At 39.6% G+C, this 22493-nt stretch overlaps 1 long non-coding RNA gene across 1 annotated transcript in view; it reads right to left on the bottom strand.

Annotated features, from left to right (window-relative positions):
- Window positions 1-22493, bottom strand: part of LOC311611927 — a 36678-nt gene that overhangs the window by 4156 nt on the left and 10029 nt on the right. Inside the window, exons 2-3 of the long non-coding RNA XR_014793184.1 lie at window positions 11137-11301; window positions 6847-7023 (exon numbers count right to left, since the gene is read on the bottom strand). This is a non-coding gene — a long non-coding RNA (uncharacterized lncRNA). The remainder of the gene's footprint in view (window positions 1-6846; window positions 7024-11136; window positions 11302-22493) is intronic.

Below are 22493 nucleotides of genomic sequence, written 5' to 3'. Positions count from 1 at the left end.
GGTGGGTTAACAGTGGGATCTACATTTCCAACCAGAGGCGGATTGATGAATTCTGAGGTCTGGCGATAACCAATGCCCTTGGTCTTCTCTACCTATAAAAAGTTAAAAAGCCTCCAGCTATGTCTTTAGAAATATTTCCTCTTCTTTTGTTCTAGCCATTTCAAGTTAATTCAAACTCCTAAATCCCTGGCCTACATATGCATACACCAGCCCAGGCTTCCTCACTCTCTGCCTTCAGCCCAGAGGAGACGCACCTGCAGACAGCTCCTCCTCCTCTCAAGTCTGTGGAGGCCCAGTAAAAAGCTTAATTGGAAGCTCCTTAAAGCTATTGTTGACTTGGAGAAGGATCTGAAGTAAGGCCTGAGAAGGAAGAAAAAAAACAGTGTTGGACACATTTTTTTGTTTGTTTGACCAAACAAAGAAATTAACAAATCAATGAGCATGTATTCTAATAATTAAATTAGCCCCCTGTTAAAGATCAGTGGCTTAGCCTCTCCAGCCCCAGCCAGTTTCTCAGGGGCTGGCTGTTACAGTTTCTATAAAGTGGTAAACACCTAGGAATGTATTCAGGCAAACCCTTAAGAATTTTCTTTTCCTTATCAGCGATGGCTGATTCGGTGGCAAAGGCCTGCCACCCACGGTACCCTACGGCAGCAGTTTGCTACCAGCAATGATTTGGTTAACCTCTGATTAAACATAGGAATTTAAAGCATGAAAAGGTCTGGAACCCGACACAACCCTTTGACACCACGCTGTCTGTCATTAATGATAATCCAGCATTAGATGTTCAGCTTTGAAAATGAAATTAGACGACTTCGGTTTTCAACCCTCGCCCTGCTGTACTGTAAACTGAACCCTGCTGTGTTTGCAGACTTCCTGATTTACTGCTTTGCCTCTTAACTATTTTCAGGCAAATGGGAGCTGGGGGCAGGGTAAAGAGTCCAGGGATCAAATGAGTACAAACAAGCCATCTCAACTACCATCAAGGGAAGCAACTTTCTGCTTAGATAAGCCACCAGGTCAAAAGAGCTTTATTCCCACAGTTCATTTAATCTTCCTTTTTTTTTTTTTCAAACTAGGTGTACAAATTTTTTTGCTGGGACATCATGCAAGAAATATTCGGTGTCCCTTTTCACTTCCTTTTAAAAACAACAGCAATAATGTTAGAGGTCCCTGGGGTCCCTCCTAAGTCTCAAAGGTTATTTTCCTTTTTTTTTGCCCCCTGCTTCTCTTTTTTTATTTTTTTATTTCCCCCCCCCCATGTTTTTTATTCAATTATTATCTGTGTACATAATTTAACATTGCCCCCCCCCGTACATACCCCCCCTTCCCCAGAGTTTTGTGTCCATTGGTTGTACTTATATGCATGTATACAAGTCCTTTGGTTGATCTGTTATCTCCCCCAGATCTCCCTACCCTACCTGCTGTAATTTGACAGTCTACTTGTTGCTTTACTGTCTCTATATCTATCTTTTGGTTCATCAGTTTATAATGTTCTTTATTATCCATAAATGAGTGAGGTCATGTGGTGTTTCTCTTTCATTGACTGGCTTATTTCACTCAGCATGATGTTCTCCAATTCCATCCAGGTTGCTGCAAATGATGAGAATTCCTTCTTTTTTATGGCAGCATAGTATTCCATTGTGTAGATGTAGCATAGTTTTGGGATCCAATCACCTGCTGACGGGCACCTAGGCTGTTTCCAAATTCTAGCTATTGTAGATTGTACTGCTATGAACATAGGGGTGCATATATCCTTTCTAATTGGTGTTTCTAGTTTCTTGGGATATATTCCTAGGAGTGGGATTACTGGGTCAAATGGGAGTTCCATTTTCAGTTTTTTGAGGACACTCCACACTGTTCTCCACAGTGGTTGCACCAGTCTGCATTCCCACCAGCAGTGCACGAGGGTTCCTTTTTCTCCGCAACCTCACCAATACTTGTCGTTTGTTGATTTGTTGATTTTGGCCATTCTGACAGGTTATTTTCCTTTTTAACAATATGTTGGTTTATCTGAGGGCTCCACATCTCACTTCACGTACCCTGTGGTCTTCAGAGCAGGGGATAAGATATGTCTGCTTGTTGAATGAGTAAATGACCAATTCTGCCTCCTTCAATAGCTGTAGTTTGCATGTAAAAACACATTTTAGACAGCAATAGAGTTATAGGCAGTTGACCCAGACCTCTTCCGATTAACCTGGATTTGTTATTCTTAGGTTCACAGTGTTTGGCTCTTGAGTCTTGAGATTCCATTCCCACCCCATGGCTCTCTGGCTAGTTAGACTTTGGGACCTCTCAGCCCTTAGCTGGGTTGACTCCTGGAATTCAATGTCCAGGGACTCCTCCTTCCGTCTCCCCCTGAGGAATCCCCTCTGGGATGACTACAGTTCCACTTCCCCATTTTCCGAGAGGAGAGATTTGGGTATCATAGTCCATCTATTTGGGTGAGAAGAATAGAGTGTTTCTTTTTGCTCCTTCTCAGATATAGAGATGAACACAATTTAATCATTTTGTTCTGTTTACCAACAATGGATCTCCACCATGCAAAAACGTTTCAAAGTTTAATAACCTCCATGAAACTTCTGTGTCTGGTCGAGTGCTTTGACATGACCTTGATGTCTACTGCATCAGCATGATGTCGGGAATCTGTAGGCTTTGATGACCATTATGTGTAACAGCTTTGTGGTGATGTAATTCACATCCAGGAACTCTCGCCATTTGTAGAACTGATCAGAATGGCTCCCTGTGCCTAATCTGCTTGCACAAAGAATGTGGTCGATGCTCAACTCCTGCTCTCCTTTGGGATTCTAGCATTTTTGTACATCCCGAGCAAAGAGTCTGGGTGACCAGTCTCCAATAAAAACCTGAGTCTCTAATGAGCTTTCCTGCTAGACAACTTTTCACGTGTAATGTGCACATGTGGCTGGAGGATTTATGCATCCCGTGTGACACCACTGGGAAAGGCCTCTTGGAAGCTTGCACCTGGTTTCCTCTGGGCCTCATCTCATTCACCTTTTGCCTTTGCTGATTTTACTTTGTCGCCTTTCATTGCAATAAATCATAGCCGTGTATGCTGAATCCTCAGAGTTATCCTAGCAAATTCGGAAACAGGATCCCCAACATAACCTTCAACTGCTGGTTTCCACTAACAGTTGCAACCTAATTGCTCTACAGTTTTTGACAATGCCCGTGGGCATAAATTGCCCCACTGTTTTATCCAATTAATGTCTGACCCCTTCCTAGGGATTGCCAGCCCTTGAGGCTTGGTACACCCCACGAAGGCTCCTCTTAGCTAACTCTTTCTCTTTCTGTTTAACTTTCAGCTGGTCTACCGTTTTTTGCTTAATGCTATTAGTATCACGGGGCCACCAATTTTTCTCCCAACTGCTTGCCTCCAAAGTCACCAATGTTTGTGATAACACCTTCAGGGCATAAACTTCCCCATGATTTGTTCTAGGTGAAGTCCGTTTCCTTGGAGAAAAACAGAACTTCAGAGCCCCTGATCTTATGGCTACCTAACCCACACCTGTTGGGTAGAACTTTTATTCCATGGCACTGGAGCTGGGACAGGCCTGTCCTTCCACAAAGACACCTGTTTTCCCGGTGGAGAGTACTGGGTGGGGAGGCAGCCCTTGTTTTTTTTTAGCTTGAGTGAGGTGGGTGGGGGCATTGGGAGCTGGTCTCCTTGGCCTACTACATCTAGGGTAGAGTTCCTGCCCTATGAGTGGGGGCAGGGAAGGGGAAGCTAAGTCCCAGCCCGCTTGCTGAAAGGCAAATCAGTTTCACTAAAAAGAGATGTTGACAGGAAGCCAGGAAGGCTGGTCAGCAACCTTAATTGCTCTAACCACTCACCCTTTAGTTGAGACATTGTTAGCTGAAGCAGCCTCCACTTTGTTTGCCCCGTGTAAGTTTCTGTTATTTCCTGCCTAAGGGCTACATGTAAATTTCTGTTTATGTTGCCTAAGATGTTTTCCCCAAAGCCTTCTTAATACAAGGGGATGGCAGGGCCAGAGCAGTAGTAGTTTTCCCACTAGAGTTGGACTATGGCCTGGCCCCCATATCGCCAAGTTGAATTTCTTCAAGTCTCTTCATTTGTGTGCGGCCTTTCTCTAGAACCCGAACCCTGAATTGGAACTCTTTCTACTTGGGCCGTGAAAGAAATTCCTGTACCCTCTGAGCTGTGTTGGCTTAGAAGAGTTTCACAACAGGGGATAGGGGAATGAGTGATGGCAACAGCCCTTCCTGAGGTGAATTTGCAGTCCTAGACTAACAGTAGGGGGAGAGGGGGCCCCATCTTCATGGCCAAGGCTGCCTGGAATAGAGCTTCTATTACATTGATCTAGGGAAAGGGAGGGAGAAGATTGTAACTCAGACGCTATAGGCTGTCAATGTTCTTGTTAAGAGTTAGTAGATTTCTTTAGATAAATATGTCCATGTTTAAAATTTCCAGGCACAAGTGGGTATTTTGTGAAAATTATTATTTATACTTTTCATAAATTAAATGTTTATTTCACCAGGGAAAGAGTTCCCTGAGCAACTCACACAACCATCTGCAAGTCCTACTTCTGATCATATCATTATTATGCCCCAAAATGTCAAAGTCTGGACTTCCTGCTAAAATAAAATTTATATTTTTAAACTTGATTTTCAATGCCCTATATAATTTGGCTCCGTATGGTATTATCATAATCAAGATGGAGCAAATCTGGTATTCCTTGAATATATTTCATGCTGCTCACTCTGTCAAAACTTTCATCTCCTTTTATATTATAACACATTTACAGTCTTCAGTTCTTTCATACAAATACTCCTTTTTGTATCCTTTGCTAATTTTCCAGCTCACAGTTGTCTCCCCGTATAAAATGTGCTAGACTGGAAAGTCAGCAATTACTTTCTCTCTTTTTAATTCTGTACAAGTATTAATAGATGCTCTTATTTACCACAGTGAGCATAACACCTGACACATACTAGGCACTCTAGAAATATTTCTGGTTCCATGAACAAAAGGCTGAATGAGAACAAGTCATAGCAAAACTGTCGAAACAAGGGCTTCACCATTTAAAGAGAACTTTCTCACACATGCATTCTATTTGCTTGTCCCAGCAAACGATGTTAGTCAAGGTTGTCATTATTACTCCCAGGAGGAAATTGGGGCTTTGAAATGTAAGATTCCTACCCAAGATCATACAGATACTGAGTAGCAGTTGCAGATCAAAATTCATAGTTCTTCTAAGAACCAAACTCTTCCTATCCTGAAAGGACTCAGAAAAAGAAAATGCCATCTACCCCTGAGATCTACTCATTTTTCAATTAGAAAGGGATAAGGGTGATTTAAAAATAAGAACAAAATGGATAAAGAAACCCTTTTTTGAATTTTTTGCTTAGATATCTAAAATGTAAACTTAAGGCTTCAGAAATGAATGTTGGTTACATAACAGCTGAGAACAAAGTAGGTCTATTCTTCACAGAAATACTCTGTGCTAACCTAACCCCATGGCCATTTTATTACAGTGACTATGTTGTTTTGAAAAATAACTCATTCCACTGGAGATGAAAGATAAGTGGCTGCAGTATGTGGAGCAAAAAGGGGAACTCTTGTTGTATGTATGAGCAAGGCTAAGGTTGGATGAGTGTGGCTGAAAAAAAGGATTTGGAAAGGAATTAACTTCTGGGTGGTGGTATATGCTATTTAGAAATGACCTTTCTTTCCCTCTCTCTTTCTCTCTTTTTCTCTTTCTCTCTATCTTTCTCTCTTTTTCTCTTTTTCTCTTTCTCTCTTCCTTCCTTCCTCCCTCCCTCCCTTCCTTCCTTCCTTCCTTCCTTCCTTCCTTCCTTCCTTCCTTCCTTCTTTCCTTCCTTCCTTCCTTCCTTCCTTTCTTCTTTTCTTTTCTTTCTTTCTTTCTTTCTTTCTTTCTTTCTTTCTTTCTTTCTTTCTTTCTTTCCTTTTCCTTCTTTCTTTCTTTTCCTTCCTTCCTTCCTTCCTTCCTTCCTTCCTTCCTATCTTTCTAGCTGAATCACCTATGTAGTCATTCACTAAGAGCTACTATGCTCCCAAAAATTCCTGTTAGTCAACACTCAGATGTTGTTCACAACCACACTTGGCATTGTGTTTGATTTCTCCACTTAGGGAATTATCAACAAAGGAATCTTTCTTTTTAAAAGATGTTTGTATTGATTTCTAGAGAAAGAAAAAGGGACAGAGAATCATGGATTCAATAGCACAACATCAATAGGCTGCCTCCCTGCACACCCTCAACTGGCAATGGAGCTGGGCATGCACCCCAACCAGCAACCCTTCAGTGCACAGAATGATGCCCAACCAACCAGGCCACACTGGCCAGAACCAAAGGAACCTTTCTTATAGGTTTTGGTTAAGAGATTGAAAAATGTCTCTTTATCTGAGTTGTTGGAATGGTAGAACCAATATCATAACATTGTACACTGTACATTGAGCTCTCAACCTTGTGTATCGTTTTCCACATCTTTAAAATGGGAAGCATATTGCTACCTATGTGTTTTCCTAAAGATTTTTTTTTAAAAAGTGAACCTTTCTAGCAAAATGCCTTCCATGATATGTGCTCAGGAAGGTTCTACTGACCTGCCCTGCCTTTCCATCACCGCTGCAGTCTAGATGTGGTCCTAGGTCCCCTGATTGGTTTTACCAAACTTGACAAAAACACATAAACAAGAGTATTGATGATATAATACTTTAAGGGGGCTTGAATTTCCCCTCATTCACTTATTTTAATCATGCCATTAAAGTGGTGGTGGGGAGTGGGTGAGTAATGAAGTAAACTGTAGGAATGGTATATTTACAGGAGACTATAAAGATAATAAGTAACTTACCTTGTGTTTTCAGGTGGAAAAATATTTTCATGCCCATAATCTCACTTCATTCTCCCCAAGCATGGTGATGTAGGTGCACTTATCTTCATTTCACCATTGAAAAGAACGAATTTCAGGAGGATCAATGATACACCAAAAGTATTAGAATGAAAGTATTCATGTGGGTGACCAAGTTTTCTATGGAAAGAAAAAAAAAAAAGTGATCATCTCACAGTCCCTTGTAGAAAGAAAGTATGCAATAGATAGGAATAGATGTCATTTGTTTATACTTGAGGTTGATGAACAAAATTTATTTGGAGACTATACTTGCAGTTATATAACTTTTCACCTCTGGTGTCAGATATCCCTTTTTGAAAAGAATTTTCATCCTCCTTTTGTTTTGTTGTAGAATTTCTAAAGAATACTTACCAGATTTCATAGTGAAAACATATACTTGCACTTATCATATATGCATTCACACAAAAAGGACCTGGTGAATAACAACAGGAATTTGGGATGGTATAGAAAAGTTGTATTTTATTGACCATTTCTTCACTTTTAGTTCACTTCTAATGAATGAGGTGAAAAGTCAAATGAATGGGTTGAAATGTTATATTTTATCAATATACTAGAGGCCCAGTACACAAAAATGCATGCACTCGGGGGGAGGGGAAGTCCCCTCAGCCCTCTCTGTGCCCTCTTGCAGTCCAGGAACTCTTGGGGGATGTCCAGCTGATGGTTTAGGCCCACTCCCTGGGGGATCAGGCCTAAGCTGGCAATCAGATAGTCCTCTGGCAGCCTGGGAGTCCTTAGGGGATGTCCAACGAATGGCTTAAGCCCACTCCCCACCATTAGTTGGACATCCTTAGTGCTGCTGTGGAGGTGGGAGAGGCTCCTGTCACCCCCGCTATGCTGGCCAGCCATGAGCTGGCTTGTGGCTGAGCAGCTCTTCTCCCCCTCCCCTTGTGGAAGCACACTGACCACCAGAGGGCAAATCCTTCATTGAGCATTTGCTCCCTGGTGGTCAGTGCGTGTCATAGCGACTGGTTGTTCAGCTGTTAGGGTCAATTTGCATATTATCCTTTTATTATATAGGATTTTTATTCTCTTTCTTTAACTTTAAATCTCTCTGAAGATTCTGACCTCCTAATGGTTTATTTTTAAAAAAATTCTTTGGCCTTTCATCATTTTTTATTTGATGAAGACCAATGTTTATGTGGCTTGTTTCCAGTTACAACAAGAAGTGGATGACAGTAAATAATTACAGTATTCAATTTCATAAACATAGGAAAGTTTCAGTAGTAAAATACTAAAGAACCAAAAATTTTGAAAATCAAGATAAAAACTATTTGAAAATAACTTAAACAAATTTGAGCTTGGGGGAAATGAAATAATGTGAATATTTTTGGTTTATGGTTCTATGCTAATAATTGAATTGTTGGAAAAAAATATTTTCTTCACATCGCACACTATTATTACTATTATTATTATTTAATTACATAATTTTAGAATGCATGGCTACAGAAAAGGAAATTTAACATGAGCTAAGTGGAGAATATCATTCCTCCTTGGAAATACATATTAAATTATATTCCAGGCTGTCGAGAAAATTTAAATCTTGATTTATTTTTAGTTTGATTTTTGCTGAAGATTAAAACCCCCATTTTTGAAATTATTGTCTCTGATAACATTGCCCAGAACACATGCTAAAGATAAACACAATGGAATCAACAGAGTAATGTGATATTTCCTCATGGAATACCAAGTTTATCCCTCATGGGACACAAAATCTATAATCAACTGTCAGGGTTGTGAAGGTCTTTCTTACACACTAGATTGATCTGATAATCCATACCATGTTTGGACATATTTTATGTATTACAACTTATATTCTTTTACTCGCATGGCAATGGATGACTTTGTAAACTTTTGGAACACTGGAGAAACAAACACATCGGCAGGATGCTTAGGTTTCTGTAAGATAGAAAAAGCAAGATACTCAATGACTAGCTGTGATGATGTGATAAGAGATTATTTAATTATTCTTGACATACTCCAATGGAGCCAAGAAGTGATCTTAATTTGTTAAAGTCCTGCATTGATTTAAAAACAAACTTAAAATAGAAAAATTTATTTTTCTTATTTTAATAAGATAATAGAGTTTTCAGTATAACAGCACACAGTACTTTTGGGTACAACCATGAAAATGAAACATTGCAATTTTGAGTATCCAAATGGAGTTTAGTTTTCAGTCATTGTGCTTCCATGATACAAAACTGGATTTTTAAAAATCTCATGTTTTAAAAATTCATTTCTTCATGAGAAAATTTTCTTGACTATTTGCAGCTTTTTAATCATACTCTTTTTTTCCCCAAATTTTATTTTATATTTTGATTTATCTTTATTATTGAAAGTATTACAGATGTCTCCTCCACCCAACCCCTCTACCCCCACAACCCTCCCCCTCAGGCCTTCACAGCACTATTGTCTATGCCCATGGTTTATGCATAAAAATTCTTTGGTTAATCTCTTCCCATTGCCCCTCCCCCCTTTCTTATGAGCTTCTCAGTCTGTTCTATGCTTCTATGTCTCTGGATTTATTTCTTTAGTTTTATTGATTGGTTAATGATTTTTATTATGATAGGTCAGGGGTTTGTAAACTATGTCCTTGAGCCATATCTAGCCCAATTATGTATTTGTACATGTTGTGAGCTAAAAAAAGACATTTACATTTTTAAATGGTTGACAATTTTTTAAAGAATATTTCATGACACATCAAAACTATCTGAAATTCAAATATTCATGTACATAAGTAAAGTTTTGTTGGACTATAGCATGCCTATTTTACTATAATAACAGTACTGAGCAGTTGGGACAGAGACCATATGGCCAACCAAAATGAAAACATTTACTACCTGACCATTTACAGATGAAGCTGATTGGTCTTTGAGATAGTTACCGCTAAATCACAGATGCTTCCCTCCACCCCCGCACACACAATGCATTCTGGGTGTGTGTCCTGTGAAAAATATTTTCATTCCAAGCACTTTGATTTATGGGACTATCATTTATATTTTGAATATTCTTTTCAAGTTTTAAAATTATTAGGAAAACAGACTCCTATTGTAAGCATCAATATCAGGACAGTTTAAAAAAAAACAAAACAAAAAAATTAAAGACAACATAATGCGTAAAAATAAATCCCATGGGTTTGATGTACTTAAATCCTATGATCACGAATATATTAGATTGATATTTGAAGCAACCATACTCTTGTTCCTTATTTCCCAAAATTGGACTGAGACATTGATATAGTCATTATTAGGACATTTGTTGTCTTCATGGTTGATACTATTATTGTGTGGTATGTTGGATCATTTACTGAAAAGTGATAGAATCTAGAGGTAACTTAATTTTAATAATTTGTATTATCTTGACTGGAAATTAAATTATAGATCACTTAACAGTATTATGTTTATCTGACATCTTATCTCTATGATATGACATAGCTAACATTTTGCATACTGGTCTGTATTTTCCAGAGAAAGAGAGCACAATTGAAAATAGCTGCAGATTCAAGGAAGGGGGAAATAGATAGAAGGAAGAAGCCAGAGGGCTTAGGCTCCTTCACCTTTGTCCCTTTCAGCAAGAGAAGTTTTGCTTTTGTTTGCTGATATTGCAAGTCTTACATGAGGGTGTTTTTTTTTAATGGTTCTACTGTTGATAAATGAGATAGCTTTATACTGTGTCAACAAAACCTCAATCAGAACTATAATTTCCAGAAAACCCTTCCCTGTGTGATTCCAGATTAGGCTGTCCACAAGGGAAGGTTGCATTAGATTTCATAGGTACCTGGAGAATACCAGTATACTCTGAACTTCAGCATAGGGAGGGGCCAGCTCGTGCACATTGTCACTTATCTGCCAGATCACCTTGTTTGCATGAGACAGCAACTGGTTCCATAGCTCCTTCAGCTTCTCCATGTCCTAAGCAAGTTCCAATGCAACACCACCAGGATGAAGGGTGCTCGATTCTTCCCCAGGTCACCCATCACCATCCAGGCTGGAGGTGGTGAGGAGCAGAGGCAAATTATAGCTTAGATTCTGTTGTCCTTAAGAATTTGTTTGTCCATGCTCTCCCTGCTTCATGTTCAGGATGTCTTTCCAGATGTTGATTCTGCAGACGTGCAATAATAACTTTTGCCCACTTCCAGCAAAAGTTATAGACACCTTCAGAGCTCACACCTTTGTATATGGTATAATGTCAAAAATAAGTCCATTATTTCAAACCATTTAAAGAGGCTCTGCCTACCTAAAGAAATCAAAGCAGGTACACTAAAAGTGTTAGAAAGCTGCTCATCATCCATACACTTTGTTTCTTTAAGAAGGAAATTGCAATCCGGACTAAATAGCAGCAGTAGCAGTCACACATCCTCCTCAGGGGAGTAGTTGCAGTGAACATTTACCCAGTGTTTGTCTGTAAATACATCAACATGTGAGTTACTGAATCCTCATTCTAAAATTACAAACTAGTGTGACTGTTTTTCCCATTTTTAAAGGCAAGAAAAACAGAAGCAGAGAGAATTGTAAATGAAGGTTTGAGGTTACAGTTTCTTAAATGGTGAAGTTAGAAATTGAATCAAAGCAGTTCAACTCACTCCATGGCTTATCTTTGATGGTCAGGTTTTGTAGAGATGTAATAAGAAAAACTTTCCCCAGCTCTCTATTTTTTCCAGGCAATTGCTTGAGCACTTCCCAAATATTTATTAAGTACTTACTATGGGTCTCTTCTTGACAAGCAGGACAAATATGGTTCCTGCCCAGATGAAGCTGGTATATATTGTTCTTCATCTGTACATGTGAAATGAGAACTGTGCTTCTGTTTGAAGCTATTTTTACAGCTAGATCTCTTATTCTCTGACTCTCTAGGTAACTATATATCATCACATTCAAAACATAAATATATTGGAGATGATTTGAAGAAAAGCATAGACATTTAGATGAAATGTATGAATGACAATATAGTAAAAATGTCGTAGTACCCCAAATATTTAAAATAGCATTTCTATTTTTACAAGTGTAATCACATGTCATGAAAATGATAAAACATATTTGGGAAGAAAATTATATAGGTACATTTCTTTTTTAAAAAGATTTTTCTATTTATTTTTAGAGAGAGAGCAAAGGAGAGGGATAGAGAGAGAGAGAAATATTGATTGGCTGCCTCCTGCACACCCCCTACCAGGGATTGTTACTTGATAGGCCTTAGCCTCAGGTCCCTCTTTGGTCTTCTATGCAATGAACTAGGCTGATTACTGTGAGAGATAAATGGTGTCCTTTTGACACTCTTACCTAAAAGTCCTCTAAGCACAGCTGATAGCACCCTTGTATCAGATCCAAACTCAGTCCCATCACTGTGAATGGTAAGACACATGGAAAAGTGAACCCAAAGAAAACCCCCTTTCAGTACATACCTTACTCAGATTGGCCATATATTATCATGACTAAGCCATATACTTTTTGGAGAGCCCTGGTTGAACTCACTCTGAAGATTCCTGTTAAAATGTGTAACTGACTATAAATTAGAGTCATATTTAACCCTGGGTCTGGGGCAAAACTCATTTATTTAAGAATTGTCTTCCATGCCGAAACCGGTTTGGCTCAGTGGATAGAGCTTCGGTTTGTGGACTGAAGGGTCCCAGGTTCGATTCCAGTCAAGGGCATGTACCTTGGTTGCTGGCACATCCCCAGTAGGTGGTGTGCAAGAGGCAGCTGATTGATGTTTCTCTCTCATCAATGTTTCTAACTCTCTATCCCTCTCTCTTCCTCTTTGTGAAAAAAAATCAATAAAATATATTTTAAAAAAGAAAAGAAAAAAAATAATTGTCTTCCTTGAAATCTCAAGATCCTGTAACAAGTTCCAGCTTTAAGTGGTCTTTGAAAAACATGCCTTTCTTTGCTTGTAAAAAGAGGCCTTAAGTGGCAAAAACAAAACAAAACACAAAAACAAAAGAACAAATGAACAAAAAAAATACCTGAGGTGCCTCAGTAGTCAGGTTGTTATGCAGAATGTAGCTTTCTGTTGGCTGGTGCTGTCAGTAAATGTCATTCTGCCATTCTCACTTGGAAGGCTTTCGAGAGAAGTGACAAGAGATGAATGAAGCCAGAAGAAGAAAAAAAAAAAGGCTCACATGAGGTAAGAAAGCTGTAGAATTAGATGCCAGATGGAGGCGATCACAATTAGAAGTGGCCATAGGAGGGTGACTGGCCAACATTCGCTCAGAGGAAGAATCACAGAGAGGACTGTGGTGGGGAGGAGACAGCTCTTCTGGTTGATTAGCCTTTAAGGGAAGCATGGAACACTAAGCGTAATTCTGTGTGTTGTTGGAGGAAGGTACCTCCTCTCTCTCTGCTTTCTGTTTCCATTTGTGCAGCAGCCCATCCTCTCTGCTCTGTGACTCACTATTGCCCTTGTCATGTTTGGTGGCTTATTTCTAGAATTTTCAAGTAGGATTGGTTCTCTATGATAACTTCCTTTCTCCCTCTCTCTCTGGTCCTGGCTGTTGAGAGGGTGTGTTCAGGTTGACTGCCAGCAGCAATGGGATGGCCCTATTTGTGGGGGAGTTTTGCGTTTGTCCAACATGGCCTACGAGTGGAGAGGAAACCTGTGTCCTGTTGAGGTTCACCACTGAAGTCCACCATTCCTTGGTCTGGCATTGACAGTCAGGCCACGCCATCCTGGAATTTGGATGGAAGCATTATATTCTGTTCTCTTACTGACAGGTCTAGAGAGATGTGGGAGTAGTGAGGAGGGGAAGTAGAAGATGTGGCTGTAGATTAAGTAATTGGTTCCCTTGTACCTCATAGCCCAGGCTATGATGCAAGGATACATCCACTGTCTGATGTCACACATTCCGACCTCAGGGATTCCATCAGCCTTGCAGTCTGCCAGGGGCATTGCCGTCTTACGTTACACTGAGTGTTACACTACAGTGAACGTTACAATGCTCATGACACAAAAGAAGCCACATTGGGAAACTTGAATTACTCTCTTGTAGGAAATTTCAATCATATGCTCATTTTTCTTTGGGTTCACTTTTCCATGTGTCTTACCATTCACAGTGATGGGACTGAGTTTGGATCTGATACAAGGGTGCTATCAGCTATGCTTAGAGGACTTTTAGGTAAGAGTGTCAAAAGGACACCATTTATCTCTCACAGTAATCAGCCTAGTTCATTGCATAGAAGACCAAAGAGGGACCTGAGGCTAAGGCCTATCAAGTAACAAAGAGTGTTTTTGCCCAGAGCATCAAGTAAGCTTCCTCTGGGTATCAGAAATGACAAAAGGCATGTGGTCAAGGATGGGGTCTTTCTCAGTTCTGGTTGTTTCCTTCTTTGTCTCAGAGAAGGTTCTGATAAAATGGCTTTCTTATTCTCTCAAACGAATGAGCAGAAGCCTTAGGTCAGTGTTTCCAATGAAATAAATTCTGGCTAAACATGTGTTAATCTTGAATTCTGCTAAAACTTTTGTGTGTGTGTGTGTGTGTGTGTGTGTGTGTGTGTGAAAGAGAGAGAGAGAGACATGTGACAGTTTCAACTCACAAAATATCACCATCTATGTTAAATTGGAACTTCTTTTCTCTCTTTGGGACCCTTTATATTCAGGCCTCACTTATCTACTTATAGAAAGTATCCCGGACTTTATCAACTTTATCAATTTCTTTATTCTGCCTGCTACCTTGAAAAGGTTCTGCGAAATGTTGGGACATGCTGGTTAATCCTAGACATGGCATTTGCCTGTTTGCGTGGTTCTGCAGCTCCCGTGGCCTGAATGCTCTGCTCATGTGGACTGTCCTTTGCTGGATGTGTTATATTGACACAGATGAAGGTTACATTCTCCTCCTTGAGAAGGCAAGAGTTTCTCACTTTTTTTTTATCAGGGTCAGTGTTGAAAACTAGATCCCCCATTGCATAGCACCATGCACAAATTCTCCTGCAACACCAGCGCAGTCAGGCCTGGGGCACAGCGGCTAAGCGACTTCACACCCGCTATCTTGTGGGATTTGGGATTTGGGGCCTTGCTTATCTCCTGTGGCTATTGAAGGCATTAGAAGCAATAGGATAAGCCACAATCAGGTTCCCAGCACATTTAGGAGCATCATAATATTATTTGTGCATGCCATATTCTATGACATGCACTATTTTCTTAAATGTGCTCTAAAGAGCATAGTTTTTGAGACTTTTGGAAAATAGTTCAATGAGAAAAGAATTTGGGCAAAATTACATTTATAGTTGTTCATATGGAATAATACAATAATTAATTAAAATACAAGAATAAACTCTATTTTTTGTACTCACAACTGGAAACCTACTTTTGCCCCATGCTTTATTATAATAACCTCATGGGTAATGGCTACTATACTACCACATTAAATTTACTTAATCTCCGTAAAACCATAGTAAGTCCTCATTTTAAAAATGTAGAAAGTAGATCAGCAATAAAAATACCTATTTAATTTTTTAATCCTGCATTTCTGGAATGTATTTTAATGTAGGCTTTCCTTTGTTCTCATTAAATCCTTTTTTTTTTCCACTTGGAATTAAAATATTGATAATATTAAGTGAAAAGCAAAATGCAGAACCCCATAATTGGTTGTACTCATATAAAGGAAGAGAATAGGCATCTATTTGCATTGAAAGTGTAAGGACAGAAAGCGTCACTGGGGCAATATACTACAGATTCATGTTCCCTATTTAATAGTAGAATTAAGAAAGGGCAGTTCTGAAAAGACTTTATAGATCTCAAAGACGCACAGACTACTTGAGTGGAAAAGATATGATTAAACACCCATGAGTGATGTGTTAAAAGTACGCTGAGGATCCCTTCAGGCCTCCTAGATAAGTGTGGTGGGCATTGCTGGGTTTCATCAATAATTGCCTCTCCTGTTTCAGCAGACACATGAGTCTGTGTGTCTCACTGTTGGCTGGGCAATGTGATGAGCACTGGTCAGTGACGTGAGAGCAGAGTGACATACTTCACTTCCTGGTTAAGGCAATTAAAAACTCTGCAATTAATTACCCAGTCTCTCCTTCCCTGCGCTCATCACCACCAAGTCCAGGAGTTTCTGAAAGTAAAGCCATGAGATGGAGGAATGTCCTTCAACTTGGATCCCTGAGTGACCTTGTGGAGTAGAATCCACCACTTCTACCTTCCCACATCCCATCACCCCACTTACTTATCTCAGACAGAGAGCAGAGCAAGAAACTCTTGTATACTAAAATGACTGAAAATTTGAGATTGCTTCTTACTGCAGCACCTACGCCTCTCCTGTGCCTTGTGGGAGGGTGGTAAGCCTCTCTACTCTGTGCTCCCCCTACGATAATCAGAGAACCTATATGTTGGTTTGTTTACCAGATTGGACTTCTAAAATAAATTTTCTTAAATAATTCCATTGTTAAAAAGATTGAAATTCACTGTTAAATATCATCTCCATTTTTAGAAATACTGAAGAACCACTCAAGTGAACAATACAGTAAAGTTACTTCTGACAGTGATGGAATCAGATATAGAACTCAAGATTTATCTTAATTTAAGTTTATTTTATATTATTGTGCTATAAAGTTGAGGGTTAAAAATATAAATATTTATAAATAGTACAGAATGAAAGAATAAAAAATAATATCTATAGGCCCACCACATAAGTACTCTATTTTTTCATGTAGTTTTTTCCTGATTTTTTAAAATAATAATAGAGAGTCGAGGGTCATCTGTGTGGTCACTGCTTAAAATAATAATAGAAATAAGAATCTATACTTATTGAGTCCTCTCAGGCCCAGACACCCAGCAGTTAAAGGCAAAGCTCTTGGAGTGGGGCTGCCTGGTAAGCATTCCTACTCCTACACTCATCCACTGAGCAACCTTGTGTGACTCTCTGACATCAGATTCTCCATTTTTAAAAAAAATTTTAAAAATATATTTTATTGATTTTTTTACAGAGAGGAAGGGAGAGGGATAGAGAGTTAGAAACATCAATGAGAGAGAAACATCCATCAGCTGTCTCCTACATACCTCCTACACACCAGCATCCAAGGCACATGCCTCCAACTGGAATCGAACGTAGGACCCCTCAGTCCGCAGGCCAATGTTCCATCCACTGAGCCAAACCAGCCAGGGCCAGATTCCTCATTTTTACAATGAGGACTTACTATGGTTTTATAAAGATTAAGTAAATTTAAAATATATGTACAATATTAATACTTGGAAGAGTACCTAGATTACTGTAAGCATTCAATATTCTTAAAAATTGTACTTCTCATTTTCCCCCTAGTTAATGCTCACAGGTTATGCAATAGATATTACAATCCATCTTATTACAGATAATATAAAAAAGGATTAGGGAAGTTAATAATTTCTTAAAATCACACAGCCAAAAGGCAGATAAGATTTATTCCACAAACTGTTCTCCTAATTACTATGATATAAAAATATGCCATTTTGTGAATCATTAAGTAATTTATTAATGCACAAATAACAGGTATTTCTTTTTCTATTTTTTTCACTCATATAAATATCTTGAATACAATGGATGTTACTATGAATTAAATGTACTTTTATTAAATATGAGAGGGCCTGGTGCATGAAAATTGCACTAGAGTGGAGGTCCCTCAGACCAGCCTGCCCCCTCTCAGAGTCTGGGAGCTCTCAGGGGTGGGAGGTGATCCAGCAATCAGAGAAAGGTGATGCCCCCATCACACCTCTGCTGCTGCCACTGCTGGCAGCACAAGCTTTGGCCAGGTCTGGTTACCTGAGCCTCAGGTGGCCCTGGGATGCTGGGCAGCCACCATCCGAGGCTTGCCTGCACCTTGGGCCAGCCCTGGGCGGTTGGGGGGTTGAGGGGAATGGGAGACTTTGGAGGCAGGCACATAGAGCAGCCAGACCTGCCTGGGGACAGGCCCAGCAATGCCTTGCATCTGCTGCCCTGGCAGGGCTGAGGCATGTGGGCACCTCCATATGTGAGGGCGTGACAGTCATTTAGCATATTCCCTCCTTATTGGCTATGGGTGCTACCATCTTTGTGAGGGCGTGATGGTCAATGAGCATATTCCCTCTTTATTAGATAGGATATTTACATACTTTTATAATTATTCCTTAGAATATATTACCAGAAATTATATTAATTAGTAAAATAATGGGTTTTCTTTTATAGTTCTTTATTCATACTCTTAACATCTATCTCAAACTGTTTTACTCTGCCTCCCAAATGTGCTATCAGAAAAAAAAGTATTTGCTGTTCAGATTTAAAAGGAGAGGTGGGTAATAGCTGACACAGGTTATAAACAGGGGCTCCCAGTTTAACCCACTGTGTTCCAGGGAGCGTTCTTCAATCAGTAATATTTTATTTACTGTGAAGTTTTAGGATCAAATCAATATAAACAGCCCTGAACCTTCCTTTGGTTGAACCAAAAACTTGAAGCCACATTCCTGCATGGCTTTGTCCTCTCCTCATGGCCTTTTCTCCTCATGGCCTGCTCACTCCGGAAAAGTTGTCCTCACATAAGACTTGTCTGCCACGGCTATCCACTGAAGTATAAATCTCCGTATCTCCCAATGTCCAGCCCTGATCCTTCATGGTCTAAAAATGCCATCTATTGCTTCTTCTGCATCATGAACCCAAACTGTCTGATGTTTTCCTCATGCCCATCTCCAGAACAGTTCTCAAGTTTTTCTGAATGTGGTGACTTGGTGATTGGAAGAAAACATCTACAAGGTTGCCCAAACCTCGGCTCTGGCTCCTAAATTCATCAAATCCACCCTTTCTCTGTACCCCCTTTGCAGCATTATCATCCCTTGCCTGGGATCAATAAACTCTGGTCTATCTGCCTCCTACCTATTCCACCTTCACACTATCTCTGGAAAGACAGAATAGCCCCGTCCTACCACAACGCCTCCCATTTTACATTCTCTACTTAGTTTATATGATGAGACCACATCCAGCATCCCCCCAGCATGCACTGAAGTAGAGCAATTGTTTTGAAGCCTGACTATATGTTAGAATCACCATGGGGGTTTTAAGAAAGTCCGGAGCCAAGACCCATGCCCACAGCCTATAATGTCATTGGGTTCAGGTGAAACCTGGACATTAGTCTGTTTTTAAAAGCCCATCAATGTGCTGCCAGACTGAGACCCACTTCTTCTCACCAACTTAAACTATCTGAATTCCCCCAGCTCTCTCTTTTTCTCTTGCCTTTCTGCCAGGATTGCCCTTGCTTATCATTTCAATCTTACAAACCTTAATTCGTCTTTAAGTACTTGGTAAAAATTAGTTGTGGCGCTGAGAGAGAGCAGAGACCTGGAGGGACTATATGGGAGAGGTACCCCCTCCCATATATGTCAGCTTCTCCCCAAGTTTTCTCTTTTGTGAACAACTGGCATTCTATCAATCTTATGTAAAGTGCTATATAAACGCCGCTTTAAGCCAGACACCTGTGTCCAGATCGCTAGACCCTCCTAGCCAGTTGTTCCGAAGCCACAGGTTCAAGTGTCCAACCTCAGCTCTCTCTTCTGTCCCTTGGGGAGATCAGAGTGGTCATTCCCGCAGGCAAACCTGGCACCTTGCATTTTGGCAGCTCTCAGATAACTACTCATCACCATGCTGTACAGTTACTCCTCATCTGCAGGTTTCCAAGGTCACTGGATGGGACAACATTCTAAGGTGGCTACAGCAAAATGTCTTATTCATTGTTGTGTCCCTACTGTCTGACCTAGCATCTGGCTCTATAATAGACACTCAATAGATGTTTCTCCAATGAATGTTTTTGATAACCGACCCAGCTGCATCCCTAAGGGACTTAGGTAGGTGAGGAATCAAGTCATGAGGCAATAACTCTCCGACCTCTTGAATCTCGGTTTAACTAGCAATTTCACCTTGGGGTAGTGTTGCATTTCTGTTATTCATCTTTACTTTCAAATCTTTGCAGTGTATCTGGAAAATATCCTTTCCATGTGTTCGAGTTTTAAGTGGAATCGTTTCAAGACTCATAGCAGGGATTTCTGCTTCTGGAGTGTCCACTGTGTGCTTACCCCAGTCTTCCTGCAGCTCAGGAGTTCGAGATTTATAATAAGTTCAGCATGTGCATCTCTCCAGTTCCTTTACATCTAAATAAATCACATTAATGAAAAGCCATTATTTACTGTGTTTTTAATAAGGCTTATCATCCTTAAACTGGGATAGTTAGAAAAGTCCAATTTATTTCTGCTCTTCTTAAGGGAAAACATGCTCCTTAATCTTAATTAGCTTGTAGGAGTACTTCTTTATCCTGTAACTTCAACTTGAGTGAAGATGTCTGAGTTTGTCGGCTGATAATCCTTACACTTGACCCTGTGTACTCTGCTAGGGCCCCATTAAGCAACAATCTCCCCTTTAGGCTGGGGGCTAATAAAAATAATAGTACTAATATTAGTATTACTGCTACACTGATAGCCTGATTTGAACCAAACAATGAGCTAAGTACATGGTACGCATTGTCTTATTTAATACTACGGCTGAAGTTCACCTACCTACATATCCGGGGACCTGGCATTGCATGCACGACCTGAACAACAAGCCGGATTCCCTGAAAGGCTGCTCGGGATCTGGCTGATGCACAGAAACATCATGCTGCACTGCTCTCACCTAAGGGTGTAAGCTGCTGGATACAGCCAAGAAGTGGTTCCAGAAAATTCTCATGCATCCCCCCCCACCCACCCCAATCATAAGTCACCCAATACAAGAAGGTATCTGAGCTTTTCAAACCCATATATTCTCTTGTGTTTTTGTATTATTTACAAAGCATGTGAGAAAATTGTAAAGAACTGTTGTTTAAGACATAATGTGGGATGGGTAGGTGGGAAGAAATCAACCAAAGAACTTGTATGCATGTAAGCATAACCCATGGACACAGACCATAATGGGGTGTTGAAGGCCTGGGGTGGGAGGTCCATGGGGGAGGAAGGGGTACATACCTTCAACAATAAAAAAAATAAATAAAAGACATAATGTGAATTGTTGTACCTAGCAAATTTAACCTTGGCATATTTACATTCTGGGAAGGGTTATTTTTTTTTAACTAAGAAGCATACTTAGAGGGTTTTTGATAAAGTAAGGGTGTGTTTGTTGAAAGATAGCCCCTTAACAGCATATCCTTTCCAAGAAATTCTGAAAGAAAATTTTTGGTTCAGAACTGATTGCCCTATAATAAATAACACTTTATGTAGACATGCAAATGTATTCGTTAATGAGTTAAAATATGCTTAATGTTTATTGCCTCAATTTCACATAGGTGTCTGTTCAGTAATGTCAACTTCTATTTTATGATGTTTAAGAAAAGTCATTATTGACTAACATTTCAAAAAAGACACTAAATTTCTCTCTGAGCATTAGTGATTCTGTAAAATAAGAAATCTTTCTTTGGTGGTTGTATATTGATTTTATTTACTTGCTTTAGCAAATGAAATATCATATATTGTGTTAACACCAGGAGAGTTGTATATTATTAGTAATTTTCTGATAATGGGGGTGGGGGAATACTGGACTCATACCATGGACTTTATTTTAATTAAAAGTGGACTCATTCTCCCAAGGGAAAGAATTTTATAGCGCTCTTTATGCAAGAAGATAAAATTGCCTTTCATTTATCAAAAAGTTTTCCCCCAAGACAGCTTGATTTCTGTAGCTGGTGTAATAGTTATTCTTTTGTTTAAATTTCACACTACCAAAGAAACTCAACCACATTTCCCAAGGATGACTAATTGTTTGATAAAGATGTTAGTGAAAGATTTTTTTCTCTCCCCTGCTTTCCCTCCCTCCTGCCCTTCCCCCCTCTTTCTTCTTAGTCTAGTTTTTGAAAGTTTCATTGAATGCATACAGTCTCTGAATTTCAATGAATGTATCTGGGCTCATGCTGCCTTACATCCCAAACCTACAGTTTGAAAGAAAAACTAAAACCAGCCCATACCAACAACAATAAAAGAAAGCAACAATGAGAAATAATTGTATTTGCAAAATAGAGTATCAGCATACCCTTTATCTTTATGATTAAACCACTTCAAATCATTCCTTGTCTTGTGATACTCCCAACTCCCCACCCAAAATTGAATACACATGAAAGACACCTGGTGTTGAATTCTGAGATGAAATGCAAACCAGATGGATTTTGTTGAAAATGTGGTTCTCGACTCTTACGCCGAAATGGGAAGTTGATTTGTTTAAGTGACATCTACAAATACACACTTAAAAGACAGCTTTTGTTGGTCAGATGTTAGGGCTCTTGGGTCTTGGCCTATTGCAAGAAGTTGTCCTATGGAGTATTTTGCCTTGGAAGATTAAAAAATATATAGCTTCTGTTGACACATAGTATTGAAAAGTACAAAAAAAGTTCCTTTCCCCCAAATTTTGAGACAGCATCATTGCTTTAGTATAGCAATTCAAGTGGCGGGAAAATTAAGGGCAATTTTTAATCTCAAGATTTTTTTTTAAGGCGGAGGTAGGGGGTGGGAAGAAATTAATAACAAGGAATCTATATGAATAGCCCATGGACACACATCATAGTGTGGTGAAGATCTGGGAGAGGTGTGTGCAGGGTGGATGGAGTCAATGGGGAAAAACAACACAGGGGATATCTGTAATACTT

Source organism: Pipistrellus hanaki (genome assembly GCF_964339955.1).
Source record: "Pipistrellus hanaki genome assembly, chromosome: 17".
NCBI lineage: Eukaryota > Metazoa > Chordata > Mammalia > Chiroptera > Vespertilionidae > Pipistrellus > Pipistrellus hanaki.
Note: the sequence above shows the minus strand (reverse complement) of the source record. Positions and strands in the feature narration are given on the sequence as shown.